Here is a 20,300-nt window from a genome sequence, read left to right on the forward strand (position 1 = left end):
CCCCGCACCCGCGTCTCGGCCGCGGCTGACCTGCCTGGGACGCCCCGCGCTCTAGAACGCCCCGTGGCTCCCAGTTCTCAGAATAACGCCTGACACGCGGGAACACGGAGACGGACACCTGACGAGCCGGGGGGCAGACCCTGGGGCAGTGCCCACGAGCTTAGGGATGCTCGGGCGTGAACGTGCCCAAGTCGGAGAACCGTGTTCCCGGTGCGGGGGGGACAGCGCTGCAGAGCGAGGGCGCGAGGATGGCCGTGACCGGTATCAGTCCTCCCCAGAGGAAATGCCAACGGAGAGCTGAGGCCGGAGGAGGGCGGCCAGGGGCAGGTCTGGAGCGACAGGGAGTCCAGGGCGAGGCGGCCCGCGCGAGGCGAAGCCGGAACCCTGTCCTTCGTCACAGACGCGTGGAAACACGCAGCCGTGGCGCCCAGCGTGGGTGCGTGGAGTCGCCGTGTGCCGCGGGACCTCTCCACGCTGCGGGGGCGGAACGGGAGGAACGATGAGTTAGGAATTCCTGCCGTCACTGCTCGGGCAAACAATGAAACAATGGAAACACGGCGGTCACATTTATCCAGGTTATTAGAAGGGGAAATAGATGGAGAAAGCCAAGCAAACAATCCGGGAGCTGGCCAGCCCCGAGCGGGACGGGCGGTGGATACAAATGCAAATGTCCTGTAATTCAACAGCTGCCAGCGGATTAAACGCCGCAGTTGGGACACAAAGATGAGTTCGCCCCGCGTGAGACCCGGGGAAGCGCAATTTGCAAGAGACATCCCCGAGAGGCACTAGCAGGTCCGCCTGGCTGGATGGCGGAAGCACCATGCAAATGCTAACAGAGGGGGCTGGGGCGGGCGTCCTAGGAGTCGGGAAGCGGCGTCGGGAGCCGCGGGCGAGGTCACTTCCGACGGCCGAACTTCCCTGTTACCGGAAAGTCCACCGTTTCAGGTCTGAACGCAAGCTGTGGGGTCGGCACTGCCGAGAAACTCGGAGAGGCCGGCACGCCCCGGTGACGGGGGGGGGGGGGGTGCCCGAACACAGCTGCCTGGAATTGGAAGAATAAACAAGATAGCTCCGCGGGTTGGCAACACGATTAGTAAACTTGACTTTGTCCAGCGCTGCCTCCGACGGCGGGCGCAGACACACTGAGCGGTTGGTCACCCAGGCGCCGTCCCCAACGCCTGCAGCAGTGGGACTGCGTTCTGTGACCACAGCTCATAGAAGTGAGAGAGAGAGAGAGAGGGAGAGAGAACCCGCGCAGTTCCCGACGTGTGGGAAGAAGCGGTGCATTGCTAAATAACTGGTGGAGTTTTTAAAAACTCCTAATGGCAGTTGTAAAGTGTTTACCCGGGTGTGACTGGAAATGTGTTGAGGGTGGTGGGGGAGAGCTACAGCCCCGCGGAGAGGTGCGGGTGTGGAGTCGGGCTCAGAAGAGAGAAAGCACCCATTGCTAGGAGCTAGCAAAGAGAACGAAGTAACCGAAGGCCCCCTTGAAGTGAGACAGTGGAGCGGCAACAGCAAACTGATTTATGTAAAGATAGCGGGATTGACAGCGCTTGGTGAAACTGATCCAAAACCAGACAGCCATGATCAGGAATGCACAGGTAAAGAATCTGTAGACCTTTAACAAAGGGGAGGAAAAGATAGGATTTTATGAATTAAATTTATTACACTAGCTTGTAAATATAGTTGAAATGGGCAAATTTCTCGGAAAATGTAAGTTACAGGGCCGGCGCTGTGGGGTAGTGGGTAAAGTGCTGCCTGCAGCGCGGGCATCCCATATGGGTCTCAGCTGCCCCACTTCCGATCCAGCTCCCCACTGATGGCCTGCGAAAGCAGTAAACAATGACCCAAGTCCCTGGACCCCTGCCGCTGCTTGGGAGATCCGGAAGAAGCTCCTGGCTCTGGCCATTGCAGCCAACTAGAGAGTGAACCAGCAGATGGAAGACCTCTCTTTCTCTCTCTTTCTCCCTCCCTCCCTCCCTCCGTCTGCCTCTCTGTAACTCTGCCTTTCAAATAAATAATATTTTTTAAAAGAGAAAGAAAAAGGAAAGGAAAAAGAAAAAGTAAAATACCAGTGTGGTCAAGGTGAAAAAATGAAACCCTGAATGAGCACCGTCCCTGGTCGTAGCGCCCAGGAATTTAACAATGACTGCATGCCCAGCAGAGCCAGAGGCTCCCGGATATCTTCTCAAGTGGCCTCTGCAGGGCTGGGGGTTCTGGGACAGCCCTGGAAGAGTGGCTGTGCAGTGGGGGTGCCCAGGCGGGTGAGACCAGTTCCGTACTTTGTCCACCTGAAGTCCTCGGGAGCCAGCTGCCATCAGACCTGCCCCGCTCCTTAGAAGAACCGTTCCCCTGGAGAAACTCAGACCACGCAGCGGCTCCTGTCAGTTATTCAACTCCAGGTGCATCCCAGCATTTCCACGTGATAGACACAGGGAATACTTCCCAATTGTTTTCATGACAAGGAAGAAAAAAATATGATAGGCCAATGTTGCTCATAAATACAGACACAAAAAATCCTCAACCAAGTATTAGCAGCCCAATCTGGCAGCATGGAAAAATTGCAATAATTATAATAAGTGTGGGTCTTGCCAGAAATGCAAGGTTGGTTTAACTGGCAATCAGCGTAATTCACCACCTTAAAATGTTAAGGGGGAAGGCTTGGGATTGATCATCTCACCAGATGCAGGGAGTTCAACGGGTATTTATGTTTAGGGATAGGAGAGACTGTTTCTATCGGTAGAGTTGATCACAGCGCCTTTCCTGAATAATGCTGGCATGTCCTAAGCACTCCCCTCCGCACAGGGAACGAGGCAAAGGTGGCTGCAGTCCCCCGGTGCCGCGCCTCCTCCATCCTGCGTCTGTGTTGCCCCCACATGGCCACCAGCCGCAGTGACTACCCAGCACTTAAAATATGAGCAGCCAAGACGTAAAATTAAACACACTTCAGACTCTAAAGACTTAGTACCAAAAAAATCCTGTAAAATGTCTCAATAATTCTATATATGTAATTCAATTGTATATTTTAATACACTTGGTTAAGTAAAATATAAAATTAATTTCACCTGTTCCCTTCAGTGTTTTAAGGCAGCTGTTAGAAATGTTCCAGTTATGGGGGGGGGGGTTGTGTTTCCGGCTCAGGTTAGGTTCCTGTTGGACAGGGCTGTCCCAAACAACAAAATGAAAGGAAGGTAAAAGGATTTGTGATCAATCAGCAAAACTGTCTCTATTTTCAGATTTTATGTAGAAAATCAAACTCACTCTTCAGATTACTTAAGAAGAGTTTAGCAAAATTGTTTTCGACAAAAAATCAAGTACAAAAATCTATTGTTTTGTGTTTGAATATGTCAGCAAAAAACCTAAAACATGTAAAGAACGTGGACCTGCATGTAACGAAATGTGCAAGGCCCTTATGGAATAAAATCATAAAAGCTTATTGAGTGTTAAAGGAGATCTAACAAGGGAAACTGAATTAAAAATCAGTTTATTTTGGTGCAAAAAAAATTGGAATCCATGCACTGGGGTCTTCAAAAAGTACAGAAACATACCTATTATGAAAAAACTGCAAGGTTCAAATTTTTCTTAAATTATCTTTTAATTCAATTTCCTACGAACTTTTGAAGGGGGAGGGGAAAGAAAGCGAGAAAGAGACTAAAACTGCCAGTGTGGAGGATGAGCTTTTTGATAAACAGTGCTAGAACTAATAATTATCCAGATAAAGAAAAATGAAATTAGACCATTGGGCCCCTTTCACATCACATAAAAACCTAAATGTGGGTTGGGCATCGCGGTGCAGCAGGTTAAGCCACTGGGGATGCCCGGGATCCGGTCGTGCAGCAGACCAGGGCGCAAGTGCTGGAGTCCCTGCCCGGTGGAGCGCCTGGCTCCTGGTTTCAGCCTGGCCTGGCTTTGGCTGTTGCAGGCATTCGGTTAGGGAACCGGCAGGTGGAAGATCTCTCTCTCTCTCTCTCTCTCTCTGTGTGTGTGTGTGTGTGTGTGTGTGTGTGTGACTCTGCCCTTCAAATAAATAAAAGCGGACCAATAAAAACCTAAATGTGAAAGACAAAACTTTCAGAAGATAACATCACAAAGTACGACCATGCAGTAGGGAACGACTTCTTGAACAAGAAACAGAGTGTGAGTCATATAGGAACAATAACGTGCACAACAATAAAGCTGTAAACTACCCTCATTAAAAGACTATATATAGAATGAACAGGGGAAGAAACTATGTAAGACCCCCGGAAACCTGCACAGGACAAGATGCAAAAAATTCCTGCAAATCCATAAGGAAGCCAGGCGCCCCAAGTGTCACAAAACACGGGGGCATGAGAGGGTGGCCACAGGCTGGAGCAGGCCCTCCACAAAAGGAGCCACAGGCACGCAGGGACCAGATGGAAAGCCGCTCAACCCCTTCAGAAATGCAAATCCAAATCCACAGTGAGCTGCAGCTCCCCCACCCGAGCACACATTTAAAATCTGATGGCCATTTCTTGCAAGACTTAGCCAGGATGTGGACAGTACCCACTCTCCTGCGCCGCTGGGGATGATGACACAGACCCAGCGACTGTGGGAGCCATCAGTTTGGCATTGGCGACTCCATTGTGACCAGCAGTTGATCTCCCGGGACATGGACATGCCTTAGGGTGATGTACATGGACACGCTTGCCAATGTGCCACAGGAAAACCCGTTTGTAAATGTTAGAAGTTATCCCGAAGTGTGTCCGTCCCCTTGTTAAGTGCTAGATTTCCATTTTTACTTGTGAGTAGCATGGAGAAATGAATCTGTGTGTGATGTCCTCGTGCCCTCAGCATTGCTAACCTCCTGTCCTAGCCGTCCAGGTCCTGCACACTCTCCCAGCTTCCCGCACAGTTGAGCAGTCTTGAATAGGGACCGCTGGCTGCCTTTCTCTATCTCATCACACTGCCTGAGACCCAGGTCCGTGTTGAGTGGAAATACTGAGTGGCCACCTTGCTTTTTTCCTTATCTGAGGGAGGAGGTGCTCAGGTTTTACGGCGTTTACGATGCCAGCTATCACATTGTAATATCACCTTTAATAGACTGAGAAAGTTTCCTTACGTGCACTGTCAATTATGACAGTGTTGAATTTTCTAAGTGCTTTTTTGCGTCTACTGGGATGACCTCATCGTTTTCCCTAGATGACGAATTCACATTTTATTTTTAAAACTCAATAATAGGGTCAAATCTAGAATAAAGCTTGATTTTTGAAATAAAAGTGTAATAAATATCCATGTGGAAAGGGCCTCGCCCAGTCAGCAAAAACAGCCCCACACTGAGCCGAGTGATGCTGAAATGTGAGAACTCTGAACAAAGATCCTCCAAGCTTCTAAAAACAAAAGCGGGGTCACGTGCAGAAGGGGTGAGCCGGAGTGACTGGCGACCTCGCCGGCCGCCGTGGGAACTCTGTACCGGCCAGACCAGCCACGGCGCCTGAAGAGCGGACCACGCAGTCCCCAGCGTGTCCTTCCCACGCGCCCTTCTCAGGAAGCCGCTGCAGGGGGCGAGGAACCGGCTTGCAGGGCCCGTGAGGGCGGGGAGGGCGACGGGAGACCCAGAGCCACACAGCTGGGGGGGGGGGCGCCGGCTGCACCCCGGGAGGGGCTTCCTTCCAGAACACCAAATGGACAGCCTCGCAGGGGAGCTCAAAGGGACCCGAGGGCGGGGGTCGCGGGGCGCTGGGGTTGGAACTGGTAGTGAAGCAAACTTGTTATTTTTTTTAAGTGAATTTTATGCATTTGAAAGGCAGAGCTAGAGAGACAGAGATTTTCACCCACTGGATGGGAAGTGGAACAGCGGGGACGCCACCACCAGCGCTCGCTCGAATGCTCGAATGCGGTGCCGGCACACCCAAGGTGGCCGCTTAGTGCACTGCTCCTCGATGCCAGTCTCTACATTTTTTAAAATGAAGCAACCCAGGGCAGGAGTTGTGGCTCTGCGGGTTAAATAAATCCTTGAAAAAATAAGTACATAAAAATGAAAAGTAGAAAACTCCAGGGAAAAAGCCGCAAAGAGCGCCCGGAGAAGCTGGAGGTAATGGCGTTGCCCGCGAGGCGGCGTTCCCACAGCACACATTTTCCACAGAAGTTTGGGAGAACCTCGGTAAATGCCCGGATTTCAGAATTTGCTGCCCCGACAGAGACGTGCCCTTTAATTCCATTTCCTACAACTTTTTGATATCTATATATGTGCATAATTTTTATTAGAAATAAACAGCAAACAATGTGTCCTTGGTAGAGTCCGTGAGGTCGGGGGCGGGGAGGGTCCAGGGGCCCAGTGGGCACACTTGTCAGGAGGGTCCTCCCATAGCCCAGGGCAGAGGGGACCCAGGCTGCAGAATGGAGAGAGGTGATTGGCTGAGGGACGGACAGGGGGTGGGTGAATGACTGGGAGGGGAAGGTCCAGGTGGATGGGCAAGTTTGGGAGGGGGTGGAAGCCCCCTGGAGCTGCCTGTCCCCACAGGGCGGGCGCCCCGGGCGGGCGAGTGACCTGTGCAGCCACTAAGGGTTCCACCAGGGGAAAGGCGTCGCCCAGCACTGCCTGCCCCGCATCTGGGAATTCCTAGCCCGGGGACCTCGGGGACCCTGCCCAGGCGGCCAGCCCGCCGCGTCCCCCATCCGTCCTGCCCGGCCGCCCGGGGCGGGAGTCCCCCGCAGAGCTTTGAACGCCCCAGACCTTCGGCCCCACCTGTCCTGGCTCCTGCTCTGTGATTGCCCCCACCACCCGCCGAGCGTCTTTTAGCCTTCTGGCCTCAGAGCAGGGACGGACACTGGTCACAAATAGATTCTCAGGTTCCGCCCCCACCCCGAAAGCGTGAGTTCGAGAAGCACTGTCTTAGGAAGTGGGGGGGGGCATTCCAGACTCCTCTTCGTCCTCACTTAGCAGACACCCCGACTGCCGCCCTGGGAACCCTGCGGTCACTGCCCCCCGTCCCACGATGGGCTCAGACACCTCCTCTCCTCCCAGTCCCTGCGGTGAGCAGAGCCGGCCAAGCAGATCCCCACGGGGTACCCCAGGCTGACCTCCCTCGGTCGCACTCTCTGCTCCCCACCCTGGCCGCCGCCACCATCACCCCTCTTCCCAGCATCCCGCAGCCAGCTCAGGGCCTCCGTGTCCCTGCGCTCTCCCGTCCGTCCGGTCCCCATGTTGCAAAACGAGGTCCAAACGTCTCCGCGCAGCCGTCCTCGCCGACCCTCGGCTTGCTCCTCCTCACCCCGGCTACGCTTCCTCCCCGCCCCGTCCCTGCTGCGGGTCTGCGTGTGCCTCCCCCGTCAGACTGGGCGCCCCTCCAGGACAGGGCAGGTGCCTGGCTCGTCCCGTACCCAGGTGCTGTGCCCCGGACTAGGCATACAGCTGAGGGTGTCTGCCTTTGTTGGGTTTAAGAATAAATGCCCAGGGAGAGCCTGGTGGCTGCCGAAGAGCCGGTCCCGCTCGGGAAGAAGCCGGGGAGGGTACCACCGCCGGGGGCGTGGTCCCCAGCTCCCGCCGGCAGCCCAGGAGGGCTGTGGGGCACCCTCTGACCACCAGGTGGCGCCAGGCACCCGGATGTCCTGCTGTCTGGAGCCCGGAGGAGGCCAGAGCCTAAGGGACGACAGCAGTATCACGGGGGTGTGGGGGCGAGGGGGGGGGTTTCCCCTTCTGCTCCACGGTGAACTCCCTCCCCCAGGAAAGAGGGTGACAGGTGTCTCAGGGGATGGCAGGGAATTTGCTGGCTGCTTTGCTCCACATCTGAATCCACTTGGTCCCCAGTCCATGAACCACCATCGTTTCACAGATGAGGGAACTCAGGTACAGAGAGGGTCAGGGCCTTGCTGACGGTCACACAGCTAGGAGCTGGGGTCTGGCCCACCGAGGTCCCCCCGCTGAGTCCCTGCAGCCAGAGCAGGGGAGCAGCTAGGAGGGGTGGAGGCGGACCCCCCACCCCAGCCTGGGGAGATGGGGTGGGGATGCTGATGAGCTGAGGGGGGTGCAAGCAGGGAGGGACCACGACTGCACCGGCAACGGTGACGGCGCCAGGGGGCGCCAGGGAGCCGTGGGAGCTTCGGGCGGGGTGCAGCTGCGGTGGAGGTGGCCTTTGAGGCTGAGGGGCTGAGGGTGCTGGGTGCAGAGAAGGATTCTGGAAGCAGGGGAGGGGGCAGACTCCAGCAGCGGCCCCGGCCCGGCCCTCGCTGGCCCTTCCCACGCGTGGTGTCACCCCCACCCAACCTGGCCCTGGCCGCTCCCCCCATGCAGAGGTCCGCAGAGGCAGGTGGCTGGCAGGGAAGGCCAGGGCCCTGCGGTTCCCCCAGGACGTGGAACCTCCTAGTGAGCCCCAGCCAGGCATGGGGCCACCGCCAGCCCTCCTGGGCCGAGGTCAGGAGGAGGGGCCAGGGGAGTGGTCCTGACCTCTGAGTCAGGCCCTCCCCCTGCTTTCCCCTCCCCCTCTGCCTGCCCCACTCCTGTCCCCAGGGCCGTGGCCGGGTGCAGACAGGGCCGGCAGGGACCGCTCTCCCTCTTCTGCAAGGCCACGGAGGCCCAGAGATGCTGAGCGTCTAGCCTGCAGTCAACGGAGCCAGAGCCCGTCTACACAGGCAGCAGGTGACGGAGCCAGAGCCCGTCTACACGGGAGGTGGGTGATGGAGCCAGAGCCCGTCTACACGGGAGGTGGGTGATGGAGCCAGAGCCCGTCTACACGGGCCGCGGGTGATGGAGCCTGAGCCTGTCTACACGGGCCACGGGTGATGGAGCCAGAGCCTGTCTACACAGGCAGCAGGTGACGGAGCCAGAGCTCCTCTACACGGTCTGCGGGTGACAGAGCCAGAGCCTGTCTATATGGGCGGTGGGTGACGGAGCCAGGGCCTGTCTACATGGGCAGTAGGTGATGGAGCCAGAGCCTGTCTACACGGGCAGTGGGTGATGGAGCCAGAGCCCGTCTACCCGGGCGGTGGGTGATGGAGCCAGAACCTGTCTACACGGGCAGCGGGTGACGGAGCCAGAACCTGTCTACATGGGCAGCAATGTTGCCTCGCACCTGGTTCAGCAGACACTGGGGGTCTGTCCACGGGGCTGCCAGGCCTGAGCCCAGGCAGTCAGGTTCCAGACCACCACACCCCAGCACTGGGCTTGCCTGTTGCCTCTCCCCACAGGGGGAAACTGAGGCCCACAGAGGGGAGTAACTGGGGGCTGCGAGGCCATGCCCCTCCCTCCACTGTCGGTGATGCGCTGCGTCCACCAGTTCCGCAGGCCCTCCTCCCTGCACGCCCCCCCCCCGCCTCCCCTGCTGCAGACACCAGCACCAACGGCCCACCCAGCCCTCTCAACAGCCCCAGAGGATTTCCCCCCAGTAGGTGTGCCAGGCCCGGATGGAGGGCAGGAAGACAGGTGTGGGCAGGGGGGCCCTCAGGTGCTGCCCCGTCCCCATCTCCCTGTTGGGGGCCTGAGAGCCCTGGGGCCCGGACTGAGGTGCACTTCCTCCTGTTCTGGGCTCCTGACCACACCTGTCCCCTGGCCTCAGGACACCCGCCCCTCCCCCTCCTCACCAAGCTGCTCTCAGCTCTTCCTGTGGACACCCGCGGTTACCCAGGCCTCCCTACAGGGCCAGGGCAGCTCCACTGCCCCTGCAGTGCCCGCCAGGCTCCGCACGGCCACGGCCTCCCCTTGGAGGGCTTCCCAGACGCCCATCTGGCTCAGGGGCATCTCAGAGGCAGGCCCGGGGCTGGGTCGTCTGTGTGTTCCCAGAGCCCAGCGCAGAGGCAGCCCTGGAGAGCCTCTGCCATGTGAGACGGCCACGTAGTGTGATCTGGGCTGCATCCAGCGCCCCGATGTGCTGTGCAGCCTGGGCACGTCCCTCGGCCTCTCTGAGCCTCTGAAGAAAGGCCTTAAGGCTGTAGCCAGCACTGACAGCATCACTGTGTACGCAGCCCACCTTTTATTCGTGTCGCATCGTCCGGCTCTAAAGACAAGAAGCAAGGCAGGAACCCCGGGGCCCCGCTCTGCTCTCCCCTGGGGGGCCCCTGACTCCAAAGCTGTGCAGAGGACGCAGGTGCACCTGCCACCTCCTGCTCAGAAGCCCCCAAGGCCTCTGGGATCTGGCGCCAGCCTCTCTGCTCTCCCCTCATTTTGTGGCATCAAATTCTACTGCAGTTTCGTGGTCCAGTCCCACGCACAGCCTATCTCAGGCTGTCTCACCGGCACGCCTGGGCTCAACAGCTGCCTCTCTCTCTCTCTCTCTCTCTCTCTCTCTCTCTCTCTTTCAAAGATTTATTCATTTAACTTGAAAGTCAGAGTTACAGAGAGGCAGAGAGAGACACACACAGACACACGGAGAGAAAGGCCTTCCATCTGCTGGTTCACTCCCCAGATAACTGCACTGATCCGAAGCCAGGAGCCAGGAGCCTCCTCCAGGTCTCCCACGTGGGTGCAGGGGCCCAAGCACTTGGGCCATCCTCCACTGCTTTCCCAGGCCACAGCAGAGAGCTGGATCGGAAGCGGAGCAGCCAGGACCGAAACCAGCGCCCACATGGGATGCCGGCACTGCAGGCAGTGGCTTTACCCGCTACGCCACAGCGCCGGCCCCCGGCTACCACTCTTGGACGTGCTTAATAATAAACTCCGATCTGTTTTCTGGTCCACTTCTGCCCTGTGGCCTCTCTGGCTGCCTGGAGCCAGGCTGTAGCCCTCAACCCGGGTCTTGGTCTAAGCAGCCTGTTCCCCACGCCCCAGTTCTACCACTGGCCCTGGGCCAACAGCAGGTGCAAGGTGGAGCCAGGTGGCCAGGGATGGCCTGGGCATCTCTTATCCAGCTCAGGCCCTGTCCCCTGCTGGGGGCCATTCACTTCATCAGGTTCCTGAAGAGGGGACAGAATGACCTGCAGTGGGGCCTCCTGCCCTGGGCCTGCCTCCTCCTGAGTAGTAGAGAGAGGGGTGCCCGGGGGCCCAGAATCCTCTCCTCCCATCACCCAGAGGGAGTTCCAGCTGCAGCCCTGGCCGCTGCCCGCTCGCCGCCCCGGGCTCTGTCCCTTGCACAGGGTCCCTCTGCTGATGGGGAGCCCGCCCCTGCAGGGCTTCCCGGGGCTGAGGTTCCTTCCTCCCCAGCTGACCCCTGGGAGCTGCTGCCCAGCCCATGAGTCTGCACCAGTTCATTCCACTGGTTGCCAGGGCTGTGCCTACACCTTGAGGCTTTGCAACACCTGTGGGATAGGTGAGGAGGGGAGGCCGATGGTGCCCACTGAGGATGGTGGGGCACTGACAGGGAAACTGAGGCTCGAGGGGGTGTCGCCTGCACACAATCTCCCTGTCAGGCATCCGAGGGACCCCAGGGCCTGTGCCTCCCCTGGCAGGACTTGGGGTGGGAGGACCAGTCCATTCGCCCCCCAAAATTCGCAGGAGGGGCCGGCATCCCTATGGGTGTCAGTTCAAGTCCCGGCTGCTCCATTTCTGATCTGGCTCTCTGCTGTGGCCTGGGAAAGCAGTGGAGGATGGCCCAAGTCCTTGGGCCCCTGCACCCATGTGGGAGACCCGGAAGAAGCTCCTGGCTCCTGGCTTCGGATCAGTGCAGCTATCTGGAGAGTGAACCAGTGGATGGAAGACCTCTCTCTCTCTCTCTCTCTCTCTCTCTCTCTCTCTAACTCTGCCTTTAAAATAAATAAATCTTTTTAAAAAAAAAAAAAAGCCTTGCAGGACAGATCAGAGCTGGCCTGGGTCGGGGTAACCAGGGAAGTTGGAGGAGCAGTGGGGGTTCAGCAGCTGAGCCCCTGGGCTGCCCCGCCCCCTACCTTGTATTTCCCCTGCATTGTGTGGGGAGGGAAGACATGGGGTCCTGGGAGTTCAGCCAGGCCCCTGCCTTCAGGCTGTTTGGCTTTGTTTGTTTTCTTGGCCTTTTTTTTTTTTCCTTTTTCTTTGGGCTAATTGTTCTCATTAAATCTTTTTGTCCTGTTTTGTTTTTTATGGGACTGACAATGCTGCCCAGTGCTCAGCGCTTCCTGTGTTTCGGCCTGGCTGAGGCCTCCATGGGGCCTTGCTTCCTGTTGTGAGCCGTTGCCATGGCAACTTGCAGCCCGGTGGGCTCCACGGGGGGCAGGGGGGGCCTGGGTGACATCACCGGGGCAAGGGGCTGGGGTCTGGAGGGGCTGCGCGGGCCGGCGCATTACTGAGGGCTGAGTCACACTGTGGCCGCCGGGAAGAGCCACTCGCATTCTTTCGGGAGGTAAACAGGGCCAGGCAGTGCGGCTGGGATCCTGTTTACCTGACCCTGGCCCCTGGGGGACCTGGAGCGGTGCAGGACCACAGGCTGGGAGACGAGCAGCCGAGGGGGTGGGGCGATGGGGAGGGGGCGCCGCAGCCCCAGCCTGGACTCCCTCTAAGAGGGCTGAGGGTGCTCACTCCCAGCCCGGGTTCCCCTATTCATAAGGGGACGTGACCCCTTTCTCTCCAAGTGTTTGGGGCTGGTGTTGGGGGGTGTCCTTGCAGCACACAGCCCTGGGGCTCTGGGTTTCTGGCCCCCACCTGCCAACAGGGCCTGGACCAGGGCTGGCCCTCCACCCTCCAGGAGGGGGAAGGTGGGGTCTGCACCTGCCGCCAGGGCAGTGGCTGGGAGAGCTGGGTGGGAAGCAGCAAGTGTGGGGTGCAGCCTGGGGGAGGGGCCCTTCTAGAATCACAGGGCTGGGGTGGGGCTGCTTGCCTGTCCCCTACCTGTGCGCCTCCCTTCCGCCCTGCCAGCCCCATCCTCTCCCCCGGGCTCTCCAGAATGATCCCCTTCAAAGGGGCCCCTCCTGGAGCCAATGGCCCATGGACCTGCATGGATTCTAGGACGCAGAGGTGCCCCGGGGGGCGGCAAGAGAGCATAGCGGAGCCAGTCCCACCCCAGGGTGCACTTCCCACCTTGACTGAGCCGAGGCCACCTGGCCCGCTGGCCCGTGTGGGCATCGGTCAGACTGGCCTGCGTTCAAGTGCAGCCTTGTAACTTGCTCTGGGCAAGTTTCTCTGCGGGGGTTGATGGCAGGTCAGCGGGTTAACACACACAAGGGCTTAGCGCACAGTAGGCGACCCTCAGCAAGACCCCCAGGGCCCCGTGCGATGCCCAGACCCCCCCCCATGTAGCCCCGCAGTCAGCGCCCATCCCAGGGCAGGAGCAGGGCCCACCAGTGCCCGCGGTTTCCCATAAAGGGAAGGCCTTGGAGTCCCCTGCACAGGGAATATCCTGTCCCCGCCAGGGGGGAGGAAGAGGAGCGGGAAGAGCACGGCCGCGCCGCATTCCTGGCATTCTTGGCAGCCGTCCCGTCCAGCTGCCTGGGCCGCGCCGCCGGGGGCATTGGCCCGGAGCCACTGGGGCCGGCCGGCGCGGAGCAGCAGCGGCCCGCTCGGGGTGCCCCTGGACCTGGGGTGACTGGGGACCCTCTCCTGCCAGTCCCATGCGACCCCGGGCCATCCACGGACCCTGGACCGTGGAAGCAGGGACCCGAGCCGTCAGTGAAAGGCGTTGTGTGTGGGGTTGTTTCCTGTTCTGCCTCCTCCTGGGGCTCCACGGCCCACCCACTATCCCCACGGCTGCTCTGGAAAGCGGCCAGGGCCAGGGCTGGAAGGGAGGAGGGGGAGAGCCAGAGGGGCCCTGGCTTCCGGTCTCTAATGCTGTGGCCACTCTGCCTCTCCAGGACTCGGTATCTCTATCTGTAAAATGGGAGACGTTGATGTGGCCATCCATGACACCGTGACTGCCCCTTCGCAGGGTGTCTTCCTTAACCAGGCCCTCTCCACAGGGTCTGCAGGATTCGAACGCTCAGCCACCCCTGGAGGGGTCGGGCTTCCCAGTGCCCGCCCCTGGGACAGCCTGGGGGTCCCGGGAGGGAAAAGGTTTGCCCCAGGTCCCACTCAGCTAGGTCAGCCGCCTAGCACTGGGGTCATGGTTCTTCCCGTTTCTCTGCACACTGCCATGGCCTCAGAGCCAGGAGAGCCGGAGCCGGGGGTGTCTCAGAGACCCTCCTCCCAGCAGGAGCCTGCGCGGCCCCACACACTGCGGAGTGTGCATGTAAGTGCACGCACGTGTGTCCAGGCCTGGGACCCCCCCAGTGTGGGCGGGTGACACCAGATGCTCCACGTCCCTCCTCTGTCCCCCCTCCCCGGGGGGGGGCAGAGACCAGGAGGTTTGCTTCGGGCCACAGGGCGAGGAGGGAGCCCCAGGGGGCCCACCCTCACTTGACCTGCAGAGGTGGGCGCAGGTGCCTGGCCCCAGCGTACTGAGACTCGAGCTCTCCTTTCCCTCTGCTCGCCCTGGAGACTCTTAACCCCCGTCTGGGTTCGTCCTGGGCTCCGGGCTCCTGCCCAGGGTGCGGCTGGTGCCTCCTGCCTGGCTGCCCATCCAACTGTGTCTGTCTCTCTGGGACAGTAGGAGGAAGAAGCTGGGGCCCCACCCTGCGGGGTGCACGTGTCCAGCCCATTGTTACCCCTCCCCTGGGAAATCCCAGGGCCCCCGCGAGCCACATGGGCTGGGTGTGTCTGCGGGGGCGGGCGGGGGAGACGAGAGGGTATGGTGTGTTCGTGGGGGAGGGACTGGGGTGAGATCATCTGTGTGCTGTTCTTAGTTAAGTAAATTATGACAAAGACGGTGCCGCGGAAGGCTGTGTGCCACTACATACGAGGTCTGAAGCGTGGCAATGACACGACACGGGCTTCGACGGGCGATTTAGGGCAAGAAAATGCAAGCGGCGTGAAGGCGCCAGCGGGGCTGAGCCGCAGGTGTGCCCGTCTGCCTTCCGCGCACGCGCACGTGAGAGGAGAACCGCAAAGCAGATCAAACACACGGGGCGCCATGGGACAGGACCCGTGCGATTCCGTCAACTCCTTTTTTCTTTTTTGAAGTTTATTTATTTTTTTGAAGGGGAGAGTGACAGAAAGAGATACAAAGATCTCCCATCTGCTGGTTCACCCCTCAAATGGCCACAGCGGATGGGACAGGGCCGGGCGAAGCCGGGAGCCGGGAACTCCATCCGGGTCTCCCAGTGGGGCAGGGACCCGCGCACCTGGCCCCTGGCCGTCCTCCGCTGCTGTCCTGGGCTCATTGGCAGGGAGCTGGGTCGGAAGCTGAGCGGCTGGGACTCCACATCCATGTGGCACGCGGCATCCCACGCGGGAGTTTACCTGCGGCGCTACAACGCCCACCCTAAGCCAACTGTTTACCGCAGGTTAACAACATCGAGTGAGCTCCCACTGTATGCAGAAGCTCTGTCCAGTGCGGGGCTTCCAGGAGTGAAGGAAGTAGAGCCCGTTGGTGGGGCGGGGATCAGTGGCCGCCACAGGTGACAGACCCGGAGTGGGGAGGAGATGAGGCTGGACCTCGGGGACGGTCACTGCTGCCGCGGAGGCTGGCGGCCGGAACGCGGCGCTGGGGGAAAGGCCGCGTGTGGCTGGGGGTCTGGCAGGGCCTCCGGGTGCTGGGGCAGGGGGTGCTCTGGAGCTGGGGCTCCCCTCCCCCAAAGGCTGGAGCCTGGGTGGAGAGAGATCCAGAAGCCCCGGAGCTGGCCTTCCCTGAGCAGAAATGCAGGATTGGCCAGCAGTGCATTCAACAGCCGCATCCGGGTCCCCACACTGCCCCTGGACCCTGCCGGCAGCTCCCATCCGAGTAGGAGGACGTGTGCCCCGGTCTGGGGGTGTTCGTTCCAAACAGGACCCATAAACCAGGCTGACTTCAGGGCTCTGAGCAAAGGTGAGGCCGGGTCGGGGGAAGGGCAGGCCTGGCTGCACCGGACCCAGAACTAACGGGAGTGATGGGCTGAGCCGGCAGAGGCCGGACCAGGAAGAGGGGGCTGCAGGCGGAGGGCCTGCCCCTGCAGAGCCCCGAGGCAGGCACAGTGCAGGCTGCAGGCGGGGCCAGGTCAGCGTCCTGAGGAGCTGGGCTGGTGCTCTGAATGAGATCTGGGAAGTGCAGGGTTTGAGCGGAGAAGGGATCTGACCCAGGCGGTGAGGAGCCCACCCTGGCCGGTGACCCCCTGGCCTGGGAGCCAGTGGGGCTAAGGGCGCAGGGACTGGCCTTGGGGGAGTCAGGATCTGATGGGCTCTGAAGAGAGACTGACAGCACCCAGGGCCGATGTGGTGAGGGGAGAGTAAAGGGAGGTCAAAGCAAGCCCAAGTTTGGGCCGGGGAGCTGCAGGGGCCGCTGGGGAGAGGGGAGGGGCAGGTGTCGAGGTCAGGCAGGGCCCGTGGAGATGCCCAGAGCAAGCAGGCAGCTGCACACAGGAGTCTGACGTCCCTGTCCCGACTGGGGACACACACCTGGCTGGCATGGGCTCGCGGGTGGTGTCGGGGTGAGGTCACCCCGGGAATGGATGCAGACACAGGGGAACTGAGCCCCGGGCCCCCCACAGTCAGGGACAGGGGAGATGAGGCCCAGAGCCGGGAGGTGAGGTCAGGAGAGCCGGGTCCTGGGCCGAGGTGCTGTGCACTCTTCCTCCACGGAGCCACGGAGCCTGATGGGGGGAGAGGCTTGCAGCAAGGACACGAGAGGCAAACAGAGCAGCTCCTCCCAGGAGAGTGAGACCCAGGCAGGAGGCTCAGCCGCGGGCAGGTGTCTGCTGTGGGGCAGGGCGCGACGGATGATAGACAGGGCTTGGCTTACTCAGGGCGGAGTGGGGATCCACCGGCAGGTGCTCAGCGCCCGGCAATAGAAGCTGGGGTGACAGGAGAGGGGGCTGGGCTGCAGTCTGCCCCGCCCACACCCCCGTGTTCTGGTGCTTGGAGGATTCCAAGTGCAAACCCTCCTCAGGTGCCAAGGGAGCTTGTTGACCTGTTTATAGCACCAGGGGCCAGGGCAGGGGCAGGGGCCGAGGGTGGGAACTGCAGGAGAGGTGCAGCCAGGGCAAAGGTGCAGGGTGCAGGGTGAGACCCCGACCCCATCCCCAGGAGTAGCAGAGACGGCAGCATATGTGGGTGCAGTGCTGGGGGCGGGGGCAGGGGAGCAGGTGCAGGTCCTCCCATGAGTCCCTGTTTCCAAGTGAAAACAGCAGCAAGGCCGGGGGCTACGAAGGAGGGAAGACGGGGCTGAGGGTTGGCAGGGAGAGAGGATGGGAAAACCCCGGGCGAGGGCGGGGAGCAAGTGCCTGGGGAAGGTGGGAAGGCGGCGGCTTTGCCCCACATCTCCCGCCCACAGGCTCTTCTGGAACCTTCCACGCTTCCACCAGGAGATGGAGTGCCAAGCTTTCTCTCCCCGTGAGCCTGTGCAGGCTCGTGGGGGAGGGGATGCACAGGGCTTCCAGCTTCCTGAGCTTCCTGGGGCCCTGGCGGCCATGCTGGGAGGAAGCCCAAGCTCAGCCACACAGCGACCCCTGATGAGGCTCGGAGCACACAGGAGGGAGAGGCTGGACCCCGGGGAACAACCCAGCAGAGCCTCTCCTAAGTTTGTGACCCACAGGGCCCGCGAGTGATATTAAATTACTGCCATCTCAAGCCATTAAGCCTTTGGCTTACTGTGCAGAAACCAGCTCCCGGGAACACACAGCAAACGGAGCTGTGGCTGCGCCTGTCAAGCAAACACACACACATACACACACCCCACCCCGGCGCAGCAGTGCCAGTGGTCTCCCGGCAGCCAGGGAGGGCGGGCAGCAGCTGCAGGGTGAGCTATCTGGACTTGACCCTGAAGGCAAGGGTGGCGCTGCGGGGGTCCCCTAGTGGGGTGGGGGCAGGAAGAACACAGCCTCCTCTTCAGCTGGACTGGGCTGCAGGACCCCTGAACACTCCCCAGAGAGCCCAGGCACTTAAACCACCCTCCCGTGAGGGAGCCGCCCCCTTGCCGCCACACACCCCCACGGGGGCCTCATGACACCACAGGCCAGGATCTAGATGCTGAGGTTCCAAGCAGCGGAACACCCAGCTCACCGTGGCTTTCAAAATGGACATTTATGGGGCTGGCTCAGAGGCATAGCACCGGCATCCCATTTGGGCGCTGGTTCGAGTCCCAGCTGCCCCACTTCCAGTCCAGCTCCCTGCTAATGCACCTGGGAAAGCAGTGGAAGATGGTCCAAGTCCTTGGGCCCCTGCACCCACGTGGGAGACCTGGAGGAAGCTCCTGGCTCCTGGCTTCAGATCGGCCCAGCGTGGGCCATTGCAGCAGCCATCTGGGGAGTGAACCAGCAGATGGAAGAATCTCTGTCTGTCTCTGTCTCTGTAACTCTGACTTTCAAATAAATAAATCTTTTTTTTTTTTTTAAGGACATTTATGAGCTGTGTAGCAACCCAAAGCCCAGGCTACTGGAGGTTTCCAAAGACTCCTGGTCCAGCCGGGAAAGTAGGAGCCAGTTTCCTGCCTCTGTCTCTGCTCCAGGCTTTGGGCTCCCGGCTTGCTCCTTCCCGGCCTGGCTTGCCCATAGCTCTCAGGACGGCTGCCCATTGGTCTCGAACTACCTGCTTCTCTAACGCTCCCAGTGGAGAGAAAGCCTACCTCCCAGAGAGCTCCAAGATAGATCTTTGCTCTGATTGGTCTGGCCTGAGTCACGTGTCCACTGCTGAACCAATCAGTGGCACAGGATGAGTTATAGGCCTTGGCTTAAACCAATCAGGGTCTCAGCTTTAGTGCTGGAACAGTGTCTTCCCACCCAGCCAGGACCTGGGAGATGCGAGTCCTGCTAGGAGAGAGGAAGGCGAGTGGGTGTCAGGACAGCTGCCCCCAAGGTCTTCTGCTACAGGACAGACCCGGGCCCAGGACACTTCCCCAGCTCCTCCCACTAGAACCCCTGGAGACTGCTCTGTCGGGACAGACAGGAAGTGGTGAACACCAGAAAGGGAGAATCTCCCATCAGGGCTATTTCCAGCCACCAGTACCAGCTGCTGCGGGGGGAGGGGGGACCTGGAGCCCCAGGATGGGGCAGCCACTGTGGACCGAAACCCAGAGCCCGCCTGGGCCACACGGGCAGCTGCAGACTGATTAACCTGGGGAAGGCGGGGGCTGCAGAGGACTGGGCGGAGAGGAGACCCAGCTCCAGTGCCAGGAAGGGCCGAGCTAACAGCTCACGCCAAAAGCAAAGGCCCCTTGCGTGCGGGCTCAGCCGAGCCACACCTCACACACTGCCTCCCAGGACCCCATTGCTCTGATGGGAGGGCTGAGACCCACCCACGGTCACCCAGGGAGGCAGGGCAAGGTCAAGGTGAGCACCGGACCCACCACCTCAAGATTCCCGGCCTGGCAGTGGCTCAGCCAGAGCCACGCCCATCACCACACAGAGCCCAGAGGTGGGAGGCCCTCGTCACAACGCACACCACCCTCCCCTCCCCCATCTGAGAGGCAGAAAAGAAGGGGCGGAGGGGTCCAACTGGCCCAAGTTCAAATCCTGCCTCCCCCACCGTGGCTGTGTGACCTTGGGTAAGTCGGGATCCTCATTTGCAAAAGGTCATTGGGAAGAGCGATGGAGGTCGTGCGTGGAAGTGCCCGCTGCCTGGGGCGCACAGTGAGTGTCCTGTCCCCACACAGTGGAAGGCCAGGGTCCCAGGTGTCGGCACCACGGGCGGGGCACTGCCCACCTGATCGCTGTGCTGCGAGAAGCCGAGGTGCAGGGGCCACTTCCAGGTAAATTCTGGAAAACAAGGAGCCCCCGAGGGATGGCTCCAGTCAAGAAGCCAGGGTGCCAGCGTGGGGCTCCCTGCTGCTCACCGGAGCCCTGGCCCTGCGGGATCCATGGCCACACGTCCCCCAGGGACCAGCAGGGCTGGGATCCCAGGGCACGGAGGCTGCAGACAGGGGGTCATTGTCCAGCCTGGCGGAGCCCAGATCCTGCAGCTGCCAGCGCATCCGGGCACAGGGTCTTCTTGGGACCAGCCTGCTGGGGTCGGGGGGGGGGAACGTTTGTCTCTGGTTGCCACGGGAGACCCAGATTCCACACTGGCCGCTCTCTCCCGTGTCCTGACGCTGACCCCAGCGCATCTCCAACCAGCAGGCCCGGGTGGGGCCCGAAGGACAAAGCCGCCTTTGGCTCCGGGCAGCGGGCGGCAGAGTGTGCGTCAGTGCGCTGGCCAGCAGAGAGGCCTGGACGGCAGCCCCGTGCCCCCACCGTGTCACCATGCACATCTTGTTTTGTGTCGGGACACAATGTGGCAGATGTTTCTTGTCAATCCTGCTGCCGTGGTAGCTCCCTCCCGCCCTCGGCTCCTCCTGTGCGCCCTGGCACCCCTCCTCCCCAGCCTCGTGGTCCATCCGCCCGCGCTCTGCACCCAGACGGCACTCCAGCCCCCAGCGTAGACAGAGAGGGAGGGAGAGAGATCTTCCATCTGCTGGTCACCGTCGGTTCACTCCTCAATGGCCGCAGTGGCTGGGGCTGGGCCG

The sequence above is a fragment of the Oryctolagus cuniculus genome, chromosome 11 (assembly GCF_964237555.1).
Source record: "Oryctolagus cuniculus chromosome 11, mOryCun1.1, whole genome shotgun sequence".
NCBI lineage: Eukaryota > Metazoa > Chordata > Mammalia > Lagomorpha > Leporidae > Oryctolagus > Oryctolagus cuniculus.